The sequence below is a fragment of the Sarcophilus harrisii genome, chromosome 3, assembly GCF_902635505.1.
Source record: "Sarcophilus harrisii chromosome 3, mSarHar1.11, whole genome shotgun sequence".
NCBI classification, from domain to species: Eukaryota; Metazoa; Chordata; class Mammalia; order Dasyuromorphia; family Dasyuridae; genus Sarcophilus; species Sarcophilus harrisii.
This window is the reverse complement of record NC_045428.1, coordinates 506575654-506594262: the sequence shown is the minus strand read 5'-3', so window position 1 is coordinate 506594262 and position 18609 is coordinate 506575654.

The following is an 18609-nucleotide window of genomic DNA, read 5'->3' as shown; positions in this document are numbered from 1 at the left end:
ACCTTCTTTGTTGCTGCTCACCATTTTCTTTTTCTTTTCTTTTTTTTTTGTAATCTATGTATTTTCACAGTGCTATTCATAAGTATTTTCATTTGGGAGTTTCTTTCAGAAAATTGCTGTAAACAACAACAACAACAAAAATACTTGGGGATCTACCCGCCAAGACAAGCCCAAGAACTATATGAACACAATTATAAAATACTTCTCACACAAATAAAATCAGTTGTAAACAGTTGGAAAAATATCAATTGTTCATGGGTAGGCTGAGCTAATATAATAAAAATGACAATTCTGCCTAAATCAGTCTATTTGTTCAGCGCCATACCAAACTGGCACAACAATATTTTATAGAACTAGAGAAAATAATAACAAAATTCATCTGGAAGAACAAAAGATCAAGAATATCAAGAGGATTAATGGGAAAAAAAAGGATGGTGGTTTAGCAATACCAAACCTAAAACTATATTGTAAAGCAGCAATCATCTAAACCATTTGGTAGTGACTAAGAAACAGATTGATAGATCAGTGGAATAGATTATATACACAATACACAATTATCAAGTCCTATAGCAATCTAGTATTTGATAAACCCCCAAATTCTGGAATAAGAACTCATTATTTGACAAAATTGCTGTTAAAACTGGAAAATACTGTAGCAGGAACTCAGCATAGACCTACATCTCACATCCCATTCCAAAATAAGGTCAACATGAATACATGATTTGGGCAGAAAGGATGATACTATAAATAAAATAGGAGGATGAGACTATAAGTAAAATAGGAGAACAAGGGACAATTTACCTAACAGATTTTTGAAGAAGGGAGGATTTATGACCAAAGAAGAACTAGAGAACATTATGAAAAGTAAAATGAACAACTTTAAATACATTAAATTGAAAAATATTTGCAGGAAAAACAAAACAAAACAAAAGATATGCGATTAAAAGGGAAGTACAAAACTGGGGGGAAATCTTTATAGCCGGTAAAATGATAAAGGTCTTGTTTCTAAAATATATAATGAACTGTGTCAAATTTATAAGAATACAAGTCATTCCTCAACTAATAAATGATCAAAGGATGTGAACAATTTTTAGATGATGAAATTAAAGCCATCTATAAGTATATGAAAAAATGCTCTAAATCACTATTGATTAGAGAAATGCAAATTAAAACAACTCTGAAGTACCACTTCATACCCCTCAGATTGGCTAAAATGATAGGATAAAATAATGTTAAATGTTGGAGATGTGGGAAAACTGAGACACTAATACATTGTTGGTCATCCCATCATTCTGAAGAGCAATCTGTAACTATGCCCAAAGGGCTATAAAACTTCATACATCATCTCTTTTTTCTGTTTTTTTTTATCTCTCTCCTATGATTTTTCCTTTTTGCTGATTTTTTCTCCCAATATGATTCATAAAACAATGTGTTAAAAATAATTTTTTTAAAAAGGGAGTTTCTTTAAGGAAGTGAGTAATAACTGTTTATATGTTATGTTGCTCTCTAATTTTAATACATGTAGAAATTTTTCATTTGTGAATTTTTATAATATAGCATCCCAGTTTTAAGTAGAAGAAACTAAGCTTTTAAAATTATTTGATTATTCACTTTTTATAATGTTCCAATTACATATATGTGCATGTGTGTGTATGTATGTATTTTCTTATATTCTAGAAACGGTTTCCCTTCTAATTTTGTTTTGCCACCTTTTAATCTTCAAGGACTAAGGGTTACTTTGTCTAAATATCTTTGCAGTTTTTCCCCCCTGCCTAGCATATTCTGTTTTGAATCTTTTTTCTCCCATTTCAGCCATAAAAAATGAATGGGGTTGTGGCTTGTGACCAGAACATTCCTTTTTTTTTTTTTTTTTTTTTTTTTGCCCACAGGTTGTACAAGAATCTGTGGCACTATTCTCTTCTGGATTTCTCCCTTGAGCTTCTCTGAGAAGAAATAATTTGTGCTTCACATTTAATTTTGCTCATTAATGCTTATAGCCTTGTATTTGGGTCAAATTATATCCCTTTGTTCCGGCATATTATAAGCAGGATGAGTTCCATAGTCAAACTGGGCTCCACATTCTACAGGAATTTTCTTATCTCATCTCATGCTGTGGTTCACATACAGTTTTATGGGATATTGGTTTATGCAGATATGAGTCTGGACTTGTCTCCCACAATGAATGGGGATTAGTCCCTTGCACTACTTTATGCTGGATGCTGTTCTTACACTTTCTGTTGGTGTGTAAAATTCCATTTAAAGTTTTATTCTTCACTTACATTACCTTATATCTACTCTGTACTTCACACAGGTTTTTGCAAACCCTTTTGTCTAATTCTGAATTTAATGAAGAAATTTTTCAGATGATTCTGTTTGGTTTTGCATAATATTGTTCTATTTGCTGAATTTTAGAACTTTCCCAGATTGTTTATGGGAGACCTGAGCTCCTTTGAGAACACTGTCATATTTCTATAATTAATGCACAGTACAGTTCCTTAACTGAACTCCTTGAAGATTAAAAGGCACCAAAACAAAATTAGAAGGGAAAAAAAAAGTTTCCAGAAGATAAGAAAATGCATAGATATATACACACACACATACATGCACATAATAGGAACACTGTAAAAAGTGAATAATCAAATAATTTTAAAAGCATAGTTCTTCCTACTCAAAACTTGAATGCTATAATATAAAAATTCACAAATGAAAAATTTCCATAATTTTCTTGGGTCATACATGAATAGGATGAAGAAGACAAAATTTTTTTGCATTTGGAAAAATGTTCTGGTCTAAAATCTAAGGTCTAAATTCCCCTGGGGAGAGGAAACATCTTTATACAACAGCTTTAATCTTTTAAAAATGTTTTATGGCTGAAAATAATGAAAAGAGGGATGAACAGTTGTGAAATGAGTAATGACTAATAGACAACTGGAATATTCCATTACTATTCAGCCAATGTCAAGAGTTCTTAAAGAAGTTCACCAATATTGAACTGGAATGAAAAGATAAAAATAGAAGATACAAAAGATGAAAAAGTGAAGATTGGTCATGATCAGCACTGATAGAATAATTACTTCAGTGAGATTATTGAAATATCAAAGGATTCTCTAGGTGCTCTTAGCAATAGATTTGATAATCAGGGCAGTTGTCATCTCTCTTTCTCACTCTCTTTTTTTTAAACAATGAGGTAACAGGTTATAGATTTGCTCAGGCTCAACTGGTGAAGGACAAATCTGAGACTAGTACTATATATATTTTTTTAATACTGTGCTCATCTTCTTGACTGCTTTCTATATTTTCCTGGTCTTTTGATAAGCAGCATTATATAGTGGCTAGGGAGTTTATCTCAGAGCCCAGAAGACCTCTATTCAAGTCATATTTTTAATACATGATTAATACTCACAAAAATAGCCTCTTCTCTCCTCTGAATCTATCACTATTTTTGTGCATCTCTCCATCACCTCACACATAGACTTTTGGAATATTGTTTTGTTTTCCTTATATAAAGTCTCTCCGTGCCCCATTTCATTCTCCATTCAGTTACCAAATTGGTCTTCCCTAAAGTAGAGTTATGACCACATCATAACCCTATTCAATAAACTCCAAAGACTACCTTCAGGGTCAAATATAAAAGAATCTGTCTAGCCTTTAAAAACCTTCAAAATCTGGCCTTTTTCTTTTACTAGTTTTAATATACTTTTTTTCCTGTCTACATACTTTGAGATACATTAATACTGGCCTCCTTGATGTTCTCCACACAAAACACTCTGTCACCCAATTTCAGGCATTTTTTGCTATCTGTCCATGCCTGGAACTTGTTCCTTCCTCATCTCTGCCTCTTGGCTTACCTTTATTCCTTCAAGTCTCAGGTGAAATTCAACCTTTTCAAATGATTACTTTTTCAGTTCTGCTTAAACTCAATGCCTTCCTTTTGAAATTATCTATTGAGAAATACAAATACATACATCTATGCACATATATATGAGTATGTTTATACATATACATGCGTACATATATATGTATGTATATGAGTTCCTTGAAAACAAGAATTGTTTTTCTGGAGAGAGATTTCATTTGTTTTTCTTTGAATCACCACTGCTTTGAACAGTATTAAGTACAAGTAACTCTACTAAATAAGTGTTTGTTGACTTGGCTTAACTTTGTGACTTTAGGCAAGTCAATCAACCTCTTATTTCTCTAGTTATCTCTTTAAAACTCAGTAACAAAGTTCACACCTGGATATTAGCAGACCATTTTCCGAACCAGGAATTTTCTACCCTAGTAAAAAGGATAGGTTTAGTCCCTATCTTTACTACTACTCTGCTCCACTTTCACGCACCCTTTTCCTCTTCCCAAATCACTACTAAAATTGGTTATCTCCATGGGGTTTCTACAATCAGCATCTAGGTTGAAGCTTCAAGAAAAAAACATTTTTTTAAAGTCCATTACTGATTTTGATGCTGTTATTATGAAGGGATAAACAAGTTATTTTATTCAATTTAATATGTAAGATAAGAAATAGAGTAGATTATACTGAAGTTGAAAGCAGGGACAGAAGGAAATATGAGAAGATTGGTGAGGGAAAGAGTCAAAAGGATAGAGAAAAGAAGAGAGAGAGAGAGAGAGAGAGAGAGAGAGAGAGAGGAGAGAGAGAGAAAGAGAAAGAGAAAGAAGAAAGAAGAGGAAAGGAGGAAGGGAAGGAGAGAGAGAGAGGGAAAGAGAGATCACACAAAGTCACAAAATCACAAAAAAACAAGGCATCATCCTTTAGACATCATATCCCCCCAGTGACAGATTCTTCAGCAGCATGGAACCCCATCCTGCTGTCTGCTCAAATCAAAGCCTCATGAAGATTAAGTGAGCTGCCTACATAATTGATAAGACCTCCTCCTGAGGCCTCCTGGGTTTCTCTCATGCAAGTTCAAACCTACTCTCTGTTGCTTTCTTGATAAATTCTGACAGAATCACAGTTCTGTCCTTCATTCAAAACTTGCCTTCCTTTATGGATTGGAAATTGATGGATAGGTTAGGTGGTCTTCCTATGGTCCAATAAAATACTGCTCTCATATTAATCCATTGCAATATATCTTTTCACTATTATTTGAGCAAAAACCTGGACTTTTATAGAGTTGTGGTGTGACATCTTGATTTGAATAGGACTGGTTTTTGACTTAGAGCTAAATAAACACAATGGAAGGAATCTCAGAAACCACTATTTCCCTTTAAATCACAAATAGAAGGGAGTCCTTTAGATCTAATTCACAGCCCCACCCACCCATTCCTTATTTCAAGTCCTTTTTATCTCTCTCCTGCACAATTCCCATAGAATCTAACAGACTTTGCTGCTTCTATCTTCCCCCATTCCACTCCATTCTTTATACACTGTGAAGACAAACTTCCTAAAACAAAGCTCTGTTCTCGTCACATACTCCAACCTTCCAATATCTTTCTTCAGTGGTTTCCATTATCAACCAATATATTCTCTATTCACACTGAAGTCTCTCCATAGTCTCACACCTATCAAAAATTCCATCTTTTCTAAAACTATTCTTTTTTACTTAAAACTCCACTCAAAGTAGAATATTGACCATCGCTCCCAAATAATATCTCTTGATTTCTCACCTCCCTGATGTTGTTTAAAATATTTCTTCATTACTAAACATTCTGCCTCATCCCTTAAAATCTTACCCATTCTAATTATCATAGTTACTTCAGTATCCAATTCAAAGACCATCAATTCCCTTAGGTTTTCCATATCTCCCTATCTAGAAATGATCTACATTCTCTCCCATCCTACACTGTATTTTATGCCTCTTATTACACTTTCATGCTGTCTTACAGTTTTAAGATATATATAAATCATAATTCCAGATTTAGCATAGTATGGTAGAAATGATATTAGATACAGAGGCAAAAGATCCAAGTTTGAATCTTGACCCTGATACTTGTGACTTTGAAAAACTCACCATTTTTCCAAGCTTATATTTCTTTTACCTTAGAGTACTGATATTACCAACATGTTTTGTAAGCTTTAAATACCATATAAATGTCAGTCATTTTTTCTTTGTCATACTAGACTATAAGTTTAATTATTGAGTGCTGGTGTGTTTTACTATGTAGCAAGCTTGGATGGGCACTACACATATCAAAGTCTAATTTAAGATAGGCATTCAACAAACATTTGTAGTTGACTATCTTTTCTCCACCATAGTGTTCCAGGAGTATTTTTTTAGGAAAATATGAAGGAAAAGAGAAAGAACAGAAAGTTGTGTTGTTATATTACAGGCAACATTTTACTACTCTGCAAGGCATCATTATGAAATAGTGAAGTTTGGTCATATAGTAGCATCACATTCTCTTTTAGGTTCCCAATCCTTTAAGCAACTTTGAAATATTCGTTGGTATATTTTGCATGATTTAAAGAAAGAAAGGATTTCTATCTAGATTGAATTCCAGTGGTAAAAAATGCCCCGTTCTCATTTTCATAAAAGAAATCATCTGATGGTAATGATATCTTTTATGAAAAGCACAATGCAAAAACCTATTACTGTTCTTTAATAGATGATGGGTAAAGGTTTGAAATGAGCAAACATAAGCATAGTTTGTCAGATTCAAAAGTATAAGCCAGAAATGAAAAGGAGAGGAAACAAAGGAAAAACTCCCTTATCAGTTTGTCATGTAAAATGAGCATCTTCAAAACTAATTGTTATTTAAAAGATCAAATGCCAATTTCCATTTAAAACCATCTAGGTCTATAGTAGATAGTTCTAGTCATGAAGTGAGGAAATCCTGAATTTAAATCTTGCCTTTTGAGCTTACTAGTTGTTCTCTTCACCTCACTTGTATCACCTTACATCTGTAGCCTATGTCATATATCATCATTTCTATCAACAACATTTCTTGTATCTATTTCCTCTTTACTGACATATCTGCCAACAAATATGAGCCCTCATTACCACATATCAGGATATGTATGTTTACTGTGTTCAGTGAAGATTATTACTTCTGGTGTGAGAGCTGATGAGCCCTTTTCAGGGCTGCTTTTCACCTTTAGTGTCCATTTTTTCCACCTGTGGCTCCAAAAAGCTGTAGTATGCACAGCAGCCACACCCTGGTAAAAAAAAAAAAAAAATTGGATGAGGGACTAAACCAGGCTAACCCATCTCAAACCCATCAGTGAGTTGGGGTGTGTCTATCCCAAATGTGTTAAGTCTTACTCTGGTGGAATGGATAAATAAAAACAATTTTTTCTAAAGGCCATGAAGACAGCTGAAGTGTTCACCATGGAGTGCTTAGAGCTTCATTACATATTAAAGACACCAAGGTCATCCGCTCCATTTTAAGTTTCAGACTAGCCTGTGGTGACTCTGGAAGAAAGTGTGAGACCAATGACTTTGTGCAACTCTCACTTAAATCCAATTTATGCACAAATCAAAAGATATCAACCACTCTCACCTGAATCCAATTTATGCACAAATCAAAAGATATCAACCATTCGATTTTACCCGTTTCTATGTATCTCAAAGTCCTATGGTGACAAGCAAGTGATGGAGCAGCATTGGGAGCTGTAGTCATAACCCTGCACAAAGGCAGCCCAGGCCATAGGGTCAATTTCTCACTGGAAGTAGAAGTGGGGTTTGGAAGCCTTTTGAATGTCTGAGCAGCATTTTAAGGACTACACTGTTCCCCTTCTGACATGAGAAAGGGACTAGAAAATGTGCCCTAAAAATTGTCTGATCACCTGACCATGGCTTGATAACCAAGATTCTACTTCAAGGATGAAACACAGAAAACTGTAAAATCTTCTGCAAATATTATTATACTTACCATTGGTACATGGAATGTGTGCATACATATAGACAACACAAAATTCAGTAGACCTAAAAGATGAACAGCTCTTATAAGAGAATTCAGCGGTATCTTAGAAAAAGCAGCCCTGAGTGAAACAAGACTGGCAAATGAAGGCCAGATTACTGAAGTTACAGCTAGATACACAGTTTTCTAGTCAACACAGTGAAAGAGAGTGCTGTGAAGCTGATATAATTTTGGAATCAAGATTAATCTAGTAAATAAGCTTGTATGCCTTCCAAAAAGAGTGAATGACAAGTTCATGATGATGCAATTGCCACTTGCAGGAAAATGCCATGCCATCATCATCAGTGCCTACACTCTCATCATGAACAATCCTGATGAGTTCAAAGAAAACAGTTATGAAGACCAGAGACCCTTACCATGAATGTGCCAAAAGATAACAAGCTTATAATTCTGGTTGACTTTAATACTAGAGTGCCCTCAAACTACTAGACATGGGAGTCCCTGGGAGGAATAGAGTTGGAAAAAGCAACAGCAATGGTCACTTACTACTGAAGTTGTGTGCATTTCATAACTTATCATCAACACTATCTTCTGTTTATTCAACACAATTGAACTTTGTGTATGTACTCTTACAGCTAAAATTGGCATTTAAGAGACTATGTGATAGTTAGGGAAAGAGACATGGGATGTGAGAGTAGGATGTAGAGTAAAAGAAGGATGTAAAAATAATGAAAGCAATGTGTGGTGCAGAGTGCTGAACTGATCATAGACTTATCCTTTCCAAGCTACAAATGGTTGAGTTCAACAAAAGCGTCATCCTCATGGCAAAATGACTACCTGAAAAACAATATCAACATATTAGAGCCCTTCTCTGAGAAAGAATAGATTGTTGCTAACTTGGAGGGAAAGTTGAGCCAAAACATAGTTGGCACCAGTGGAGAAGAGAAAAAGTGGGCAGCTCTCAGAAATTTGGTCTACAGTTTTGCATATGCTTATCTGGGTCAGAACACATGTAAACATCAAAACTGTTTTGACAAAAATAATAGGAAATTCATAAATTATTAAATATAAACTGAGAATTCCACATGGTTTACTAGCCAAATAGTTAATCCATCTCTTTAAAAAAAAGACAGCAATTAAATTCATCAAGAGTAAGGGGCAAGCCAAGGTTAGAGAGATGTAGGATTCTTGGCTCAGTAAAAAGGCAAATCAAATTCAGTTGTTTGCTGAGAGTAACAACTGAAATCACTTTTATGATTCCTGGAAAACATTTTATATGCCAAAGATCTATGATGAATCTCAACTACTTAGTGCTGATAAAAAAAACATTTTGATTAGTATTAAGAACATGATCCTAGAAAGATTCCATAATGTTTGTAACAGACCATCATCAACCAATGCTGAAGCCATTGTCTGCTTAACTCAGCTAAAGTTCCAAGTGAAGAAAAGGTTTTGAATGCCATAGACTACTTTAGGGTGGCAAAGCACCTTGGGCTGATGCTATTCCAGCCAGTATTTACAAGGTAGGGGAATTGCTCATAAAAATGCTGACTGAAATTTCCTAGATTATATGGCAAGAGGAGTTTATCCCACAGAAGTTCAAGAATGACTTCATTGTCCATCTCTATAAAGATAATGGAAATAGGTTATCCTGTGAGAATAACAGGTGGGTCTCTCTGTTAGTCATTGCTTGCAAGGTTCTTTTTTAATAGGCTAATCCTTCCCTTAGAACATGATCATCCACCTGAGAGCTAGATGCCTTTAGAAAAAGACAAGGAATGGTTGATAATGGTGATTGCTGCCTGAAAACTAGAGGAGAAATGCCAGGAGTAGTTCAAAAGTTTGTAAATAACATTTTAGATCCAAATAGAGGACTTTGATACTGTCAGTTGTGAAGTCTATGGAAAATCATGTCAAAATTTGGTTACCTGGAGAAATTCATCAGTAATGTTTGTCAGTTTCATGATAGCATGCTTTCCTGAATTCTGGATAATGGATGATGCTTTTGAGCTTTTTGATCATTAATGGAATGGAACAAGGCTGTATGCTTGCCCCCATGCTTTTCTCCCCTCTCCCTCTTCACATCTTCTATCCTTACCCCTATCCTCTTTTTCTCTGATGGAAGAAAACTCAGACATCATTTAATCCAATCAAAATCACAATATAGTATATAAGAAGCAGAAATTATTATTCAAATCCAAGTCTTCTGACTCCAAATTGACCCCTTTTTAACTGTGGCCTACTCTCTCGTAATTAGATGTGTATAAGATTAAATTAATCTTGAAGCTCTAACTGTTTCCATATGATGACAAAATTGAATTAATTGAAGAGATTTTTTCTTTCTTTTATACCATATCATTAGCGGCTGAGAAACAGAGTGGCATGGATTCAGTTATAAACATGTGAATGACTTGTTCTTCAATTATTTTAGTTATTTTAAACTCTGGTGGCTTTTCTGGGTAATAATCAGATTCATCTTGCTTCTACTCCTAAAATAACTTTTAATAAAATGTCTTTTTATATACCTTATTACTCCAAGACATTTCCAAGTCTCTGAAGGCAAAGACCACTATATTATACTGTTTTTGTCTTTGTATCCCTGCAATTTAGTATAAGAATTGAGACTTGTGATTTTAGTGTTAAAGAAACTTCCTATATGAACAGACAATTTTCAGATAAAGAAAGTAAACTATTTCTGGTCATTTGAAAAAACTACCTGAAACATTAATGGTCAGAGAAATACACATTAAAACAACTCTGAGATACCACTATACACCTCTCAGATTGGCTAAGATGACAGGAAAAGATAATGATGAATGTTACAAAGGATGTAGGGGGAAAAAAGGGACATTAATACATCATTGGTGGAGTTGTGAACTGATGTAAGTTTTCTGGAGAGCAATTTGAAACTACGAGCAAAGGGCTAACAAATTATGCATACCCTTTAATCCAGCAGTGTCTCTACTGGGCCTACATTCCAAAGAGATCATAAAAATGGGAAAAAGGACCCACATGTGCAAAAATGTTTGTAGCAGTCCTTTTTGTAGTAGCAAAGAACTGGAAACTGAGTGGATGCCCATCAGGTGGAGAATGGCTGAATAAGTTATGGTATATGAACATTATGGAATATTATTAATCTATAAGAAATGATCAGTAGGATGATTCCAAAGAGGCCTAGAGAGACTTGCATGAACTGAAGCTAAGTGAAGTGAGTAGAATCAGAAGAACACCGCACACAGCAGCAGCAAAATTCTGCAATGATCAATTCTGATGGATGTGGCTCTTTTCAACAGCTAGGTGATTCAGACCAATTCTAATGGTATGAAGAAAATCATCTGTACCTAGAGAGAGGACTGTGGGGACTGAGTATGGATCATAACATAGTATTTTCACCTTTTTTCTTGTTGATTGCTTGTATTTTGTTTTCTTTCTCATTTTCTTTCTTTTTGATCAGATTTTTCTCATGCAGCATGATAATTGTGGAAATATGTGTAGAAGAATTGCACATGTTTAATATTTATTGGATTATCTATCTAGGGGAGGGAATGGGGAGAAGGAAGGAAGAAAAAATTATCACACAAGGTTTTGCAAGGATAAATGTTGGAAAGTATCTATGCATATATTTTGAAAATAAAAATCTTTAAAAAGAAAAGAAACTTCCAGTGAGGAAATCCCTTTTGTCAATAAACTTTCTAACATTAAATCCCCTTCTCTCCCCTGACATATTTATGTAATTCAGGCCTTCATCAACCTTTACTTGGACTCTCATAATACCCTTCTTATTGGTCTCCCTGACAGCTTCTCTCCCCTATAAGTCATCTTTCACTCCACCCCAAAATGACTTACCTGGACTGTATTCACTCATGAAAAGAACATGGTAGTTCTTTTCAGTGCATGCCAATCATTCACTATTACTTGCATAATCAAACATAAAATCATTTGCATGGGATTTAAAACTCTTTATGACATAGCCTTTCATATCTTTCAGTCTTTTCTAGTTTACTTCTCTTCAGGTATTCTACAATCCAATCTGCTTTATTTATACTTTACCAGGTCATCTTTGTGTTAATCATAGATACAGAAATAAGGTAAGAAATTATAATACCCAGGTTGCTAAATGTGAATATGCAAGGAGTTGTTTTATTTTGTCAGACACACTGAAATGTTTGTTGTGGCTTCCATGCCACACTCCATATATGTGTTTTTTCATAAGTTGTTCTCCATATCATTCCTCACCTCTTTCTTCTAATTTCTTTTACTACTTTCCAGTATCAGCTCAAATACCATGTTTTGCACACAATAGTAGACAGAGAAAAAATGAGAAGGGGGAGGGGGCTAGGGGACAGAGAAAAACAGACACAAAGAGATGCCAAACATATAGAATGACAGAATCAGTGAGGGAAAAGTAAGAGAGAAAGTGAAAAAGAGGTAGGAAGACGGAGAAGATGCGAGAGAGAGGGAGAAAAAGAAGCAGACATAGAGGAGGAAAGAGAAGCAGAAACAGAGAGAAAGAAATAAGACACAAGTAGAAGTAAGTTAGAAAAAATAACAGGAGTATTACATCTGAGAAAGTGGTAAACAGAATCTAACATTGTAGAGAAGGTAAAAGAATGAGAGTGAAAAAGCAGACATTAGATTTGGCACTTAATTGGTAAAGTTGGTTAAGTGACTGTAAGTTGAATGATGTTAGAAGCTAGGTTGCAAAGACTTATGACATGAAGGAAAGGAAAATTAGTAGAAGTAAAGTGTGTAAGTGGCTTTATTTTGGGAGTTTAGCTGAGAAGGTTAAGAAAGATTGATACTTCTTGTGTTATTTACTGAGGGTTTGTTTGTTTGTTTGTCGTTTGGGTTTTTTAAATTATTTTTGTTTTATATGAATGAGGTTAAAGATTTGTTTGTAGTCAACAATGAAAAAGGACCAGTAGACAATATAAGACTGCATATTGAAGAGGTTTTGAATTATGGTGAAGGTTATTTACTGGATTATGAAGAAATCAGAGGTATATATAATTCATGGGGCTGGCCTTAGTATACAGAAGAGTAATCTCATCATCAGAGTATAGAAGGAAAGAGAAATTAGTGGAATCTTGGAGAAGAGCCAAGATGTCAGAGAGGACATACACTTCTTTCTGATCTTCTCCATGACCCTCAGCTAATTATATTTAAGGAAAAAAAGGGATGGTATGAACATTTTGTGAATTTTACTCTCATCAGACTTGACTCAAAGAGAAAATATTAGACATATTTGGTTTACAGAGAAAATTATCTCACCTTATTGTAAAGTGGGAGGGGAAAAGTAAAAAGGGAAGTGGTGGGCTAAATAGAAGAGAAAAGAGAAATAGTAGGAGAAAGGTATAAGAAAAGGGGAGGGAATCTAAAGTGGGAAGGCTGCTTAAGGCAAGTGGTGCTCATAAGTAAAATACTGGGGAGGAGGAAAAGGGGCAAAAGAAAGAGAAAAGTTTAATCTGGGGATAATAAGATGGCAGGAAATACAAAATTAGTAGTTTTAACCATAAATGTGAATGGGGAGAACTCTCCCATAAAGCATAAGCAGATATCAGATTGGATTAAAAGCCAGAATGCTACAATATGCTGTTTACAAGAAGCACATTTAAAACAGAGTGATATATAAGGAGTTAAGATAAAAGGCTGGAGCAGAATCTATTATAAAATAATATAAAACAACAAAATTCATCTGGAAGAACAAAAGGTCAAAAATTTCAAGGGAATTAATGGGGAAAAAAATCAAATGAAAGTGGCCTAGCTATACCAGATCTAAAACTATATTATAAAGCAGTTGTCATCAAAACCATTAGTATTGGCTAAGAAATACACTAGTTGATCAATGGAATAGGTTACGTTCACAGGACAAACTAGTCAATCATTATAGCAATCTAGTGTTTGACAAACCCAAAGACCCCAGCTTTTGGGATAAGAATTCACTATATGACAAAAACTGCTTGGAAAATTGGAAACTAGTATGGCAGAAACTAGGCACTGACCCACACCTAACACTGTATATCAAGATAAGGTCAAAATGTGTTCATGATCTAGACATAAAGTATGACATTATAAATAAATTAGAAGAACACAGGATAGTTTACCTCTCAGATCTGTGAACGAGAAAGAAATTTGTGACCAAAGAAGAACTAGAGATCATCATTGATCACAAAATAGATACTTTTGATTATCTTAAGTTAAAAAGTTTTTTTTAAAACAAACAAAACTAATTCGGACAAGATTAGAAGGGAAACAATAAACTGGGGAAACATTTTTTATATTCGAAGATTCTGATAAAGGCCTCATTTCCAAAATATATAGAGAATTGACTCAAATTTATAAGAAATCAAACCATTGTCCAATTGATAAATGGTCAAAGGATATGAATAGACAATTTTCAGACAAAGAAATTGGAACTATTTCTAGTCATATGAAAAGTTGCTCCAAATCACTACTGGTCAGAAAAATGCAAATTAAGACAAATCTGAGATACCACTACATACTCCTCTCAGATTGGCTAAGATAACAGGAAAAGATAATGATGAATGTTGGAGGGGATGTGGGAAAACTGGGAGACACTGATACATTGTTGGAACTGTGACTGGATCCAATCATTCCGGAGAACAATTTGGAGCTATGCTCAAAAAGTTGTCAAACTGTCCATACCCTTTGACACAGTACTGTTTCTACTGGGTTTATATCCCAAAGAGATCCTAATGGAGGGAAAGAAACCCACACGTTGAAAAGTATTTGTGGCAGCCCTTTTTATAGTGGCTAGAAACTGGAAACTGAATGGCTGAATAAATTATGGTATGTGAATGTTATGGAATATTATTGTTCTGTAAGAAATGACCAACAGGATGATTTCAGAGAGATTTGGAGAGACTTACATGAATTGATGTTAAGTGAAATGAGCAGACCAGGAGATCATTATACATGGCAACAAGAAGACTATATGATGATCAATTCTGATAGACATGGCTCTCTTTAACAATGAGATGAAAATTGTTCAGAAATGAAAATAGCCATCTACACCCAGAGAGAGGACTATGGGAACTAAGTGTCGACTACAATGTAGCATTTTCACTATTTCTGTTTTTGTTTGCTTGCATCTTTGTTTTCCTTCTCAAGTTTTTTTTTCTTTCTAGATCCAATATTTCTTGTGCAGCAAGATAACTGCATGAATATATATACATATATTGAATTTAACATACATTTTAACATATTTAACTTGTATTGGACTACCTGCCATGAAGGGGAGGGGTTGGACGCAAGGAGGGGAAAATTTGGAACAGAAAGTTTTGAAGGGTCAATGATGAAAAATTACCTATGCACATGTTTTATAAATAAAAATCTATAATAAAATATTTTTTTAAAAAAAGAAAGAAGTTAGTGGCTTAGGAGATTTAAGTGGGGGCAGACAGCTGTGATGTGTGAAAATAGTGAGTCAATTAAATGAGTGATAGGATTGATTTGTTACAATGAGATATTTTCAGTGGACCAGTTATCATGGTTTTGTTATTTTCTCAGATTTCATTGATCAGTATTTAGTAGACAGAAAGAGTGTTTATGGAGAGTTTAATCTAACAAAAATTTTTGATAAGGATCAAATAGTTATAGGATAAATGAAAGTTGTTATTAAAAGGACAGTATAGTGCAGAGTTGAACTGGTTCACAAAAAAAAATCAAGAAGAGGATAAAGTCAGAGCATGGATAAAAATTCAGGGACTATACTGCAGGATAGGGACCGGAGGATACAGTGAGGACAAAGAATGTATTTAGGAGGATTAAAGAATAGTAAAAAGTTAACTATAAAACATTAAGATAAGATAAATCCAGAGTTTAATACAGGGAAGTGCTATATTTATTGGTGATGAAAAGTTAAAGGCATGACCATGTCTATATTTAGCTAAGGTGGAAGGAGGACTAGGTCTTAGAAGATAAGTAGATTGTGGAACTGAAAAATTCATATATTTGGGAGAGCTTCAATATATCAAAGCCCTCAGATTGGAGTTATGTGTTGGATAGGAAGACCTTAAGCCAGATACTGAATTCATTGAACTAAGAAGAAGCATGTCCTAGGGGAAGGTACATAGCATCCACCAGTATATGCACTGAGTGATCAATTTGGGTTGAATGTACCAGAGGAGAGATTGCTAAGTGATGACAGTAAAAAGAGGATCTGGGAGTTGCAGTGAGCAAGAAGTTGTATTCCACCTTCCCTACCAAGACCAGTGAGTTGAATGCACATGCAAAAGTGCAGCCATAACTGGAAAGGATGGCTATGGTTGTGCTGTAATCTAGAGGTAACCAGATGTCAAGAAGTATCAGAAGATGTATGGAACAAGAGAGAAACTTGTGAAAGAGGGAAAGTTTGTTCATTGTGGAACAGGCACTTCAGAATACACAGAGGAAAAAAAGAACAAAGAAAGGAATTTCCAGAATGAGAAATTTGGTGGGGTTGGTTTGAGGGGAATGGGAATGAGAAAAAAAAAAAAAATGACTGAGTTTGAGGAGTGGTATGTATCCTCTGAAAACCCAGCAGTAAAGATAACAGGAAAAAATGGGTGCATGCTAGTCCTTGGGAAATTAATCTAGATAGAATAACAGTGAAGTCTGATGAAAGCAAGTGATTAGAAGGTTCTAGGTTCAAATTTTTACATTTTCTTGAATGGTAATTACCTGAACTGCACTTCTTTTATGAATTCAGGCAAGGCTTCTTGTTTTATGGTCCTGGTAATGGTTTGATAACCATGGGCCATGTTGTTACATTACATTAGCCCATAATCCTTGCTAAGTGTCAATAGATAGTTTGTCACCATTCCACTGTAAAACAAGTCACTGTATCTTCTATTTCAAGCTATTCCCCAAAGACTCAGTTTCTTGATCTATACATTGGGAACACCAGTGCTTTCACTTTATATGCAGGACTTCTATTAAAAAAAATGCCTTGTAAACTGTAAAACATGGAAATCAAAGCTAAATGAACCCTGGGGTCATATTATGAAATTATAATGAGAACAAAGTCTTTTTTTTTTTTTTTTTTTGATCAGGGAAAGATAGATTTGAACTTTTCAACCCAAATAATTCTGCCACCATTCTCTGAAATAGGTTTATATCCATTATGATTAGGAAAAATTGTTAACAGGTAGTTGGAAGTTTTTTCTTTTAAGTTTATACATATTTCTTAATAGTATCTCATCTGAGATAACACACTTGCAAAACAAAGCAGATTTCCTAGTTAAACTACCAAAAGTATTTTCTGCTTTAAAGAAGAGACTGTAGGTATGTTTAACTACACAGGTATCCTCAAGGATTTGAGATAAAGAATATTAAAAGCTAAGAGTTCAAAGATAATTATTCAGAATGAAAGTAGATGTGTAAAGATGCAGCTACAATGACAACTCACATTTGTATATTGTTTTATGATTTAAGAAAGATAATACATGACCATAGCTCTCTGAGATTGGTAATGTAAAGATTATACACAGGTGAAGAAACAAATTGAGATGAAACAGTTTTCTCAAGGTTAATATATCAGTAAGTGTCATATCTAAATCTCAACCTATGATCTTCATACACCTATTCCAGAGCTCTTTCACTTAACTCTTACAAATTACAGCACCAGTAGTACAGATACAGATAAAGATATTCCTCAGTCAGTGTGTTAACATGCAAGGAATGTCTTTTGGGCTGGACAGTTAAAATGGTGACAAAGGACTATCTCTTCTAAAGAATCCTTTCCTTATTATCAAGCACATATGTATTTAGAACCACACCTCTAAACAAAGATCTAGCCAGATGAATCTAAGAGCATATCTTATTGATAATAGTTTTCTTATGAAACTGTTAAACTCAGTACCTATGACCTTCTGACACTCACATATAGACATAGATAAAGAAGAAAACTTTGTTTTATGTCTCTTTATACTGAACTTGTTTTCTGAAGATAACACAAATAGTTGGCACAAATAAGTGATTTTGCATTAAAAACAAAACAAATAAAATGCTAAATACAGTTATAATTGTTGTGTTCAGTTTCTTGCTTTCCTAGAAGAATACTGCTACTCTTAGGCAGGCAAAAATAAAAAAAAAATAATAAGTATTTAAAAAATATTGAGTCCCAAATTCTTTCCTGCCCTCCATCCTTCTCTATCTACTTGAGAAGGCAAGGATCTCTATATAGATTTTAAATGCATAGACATGCAAAAATATTTCTTTATAAGCCAGATTGTGACAGTAAGCACCAAATAAAAACAGAAATAAATAAAAATTTTATTCAGAGTTCATCAATTCTCTCTCTGGAAATGTATAGCACATTTCATTTTGGGTCACTTGGAATTGTTATAGATCATTGTGTTTTGTTCAGAATAACTAAAATCTTTCACAGTTTATTATTATTATAGTATTGTTATTACTGTGTTAAGTGTTGTCCTAGTTTTGTTTGCCTTGTTTTGTTCATTTTATTTGTGTCAGTTCATGTAAGTCTTCCCAGTTTGGGTTGTTTTTTCTAAAACCATTCTCTCATCATTTATGTAATACTATAGTTTCCCATCATATTCATATATTATCTTATTCAGCAATTCCCTAATTGATGGAAACCCCCTTCAATTTTAATTCTTGGACACCAAAAAGAGCTGCTATAAATGTTTTTGTACATATAGATCCTTCTTTTCTCTATCTCATTAGCAATACAGACCTAGTAGTGGTAATGCTAGGTCAAAGGGTATGCATGATTTTACAGCCCTTTAGGCAAAGTTCCAAATTAATTTACAGAATAGTTGAATCAGTTCA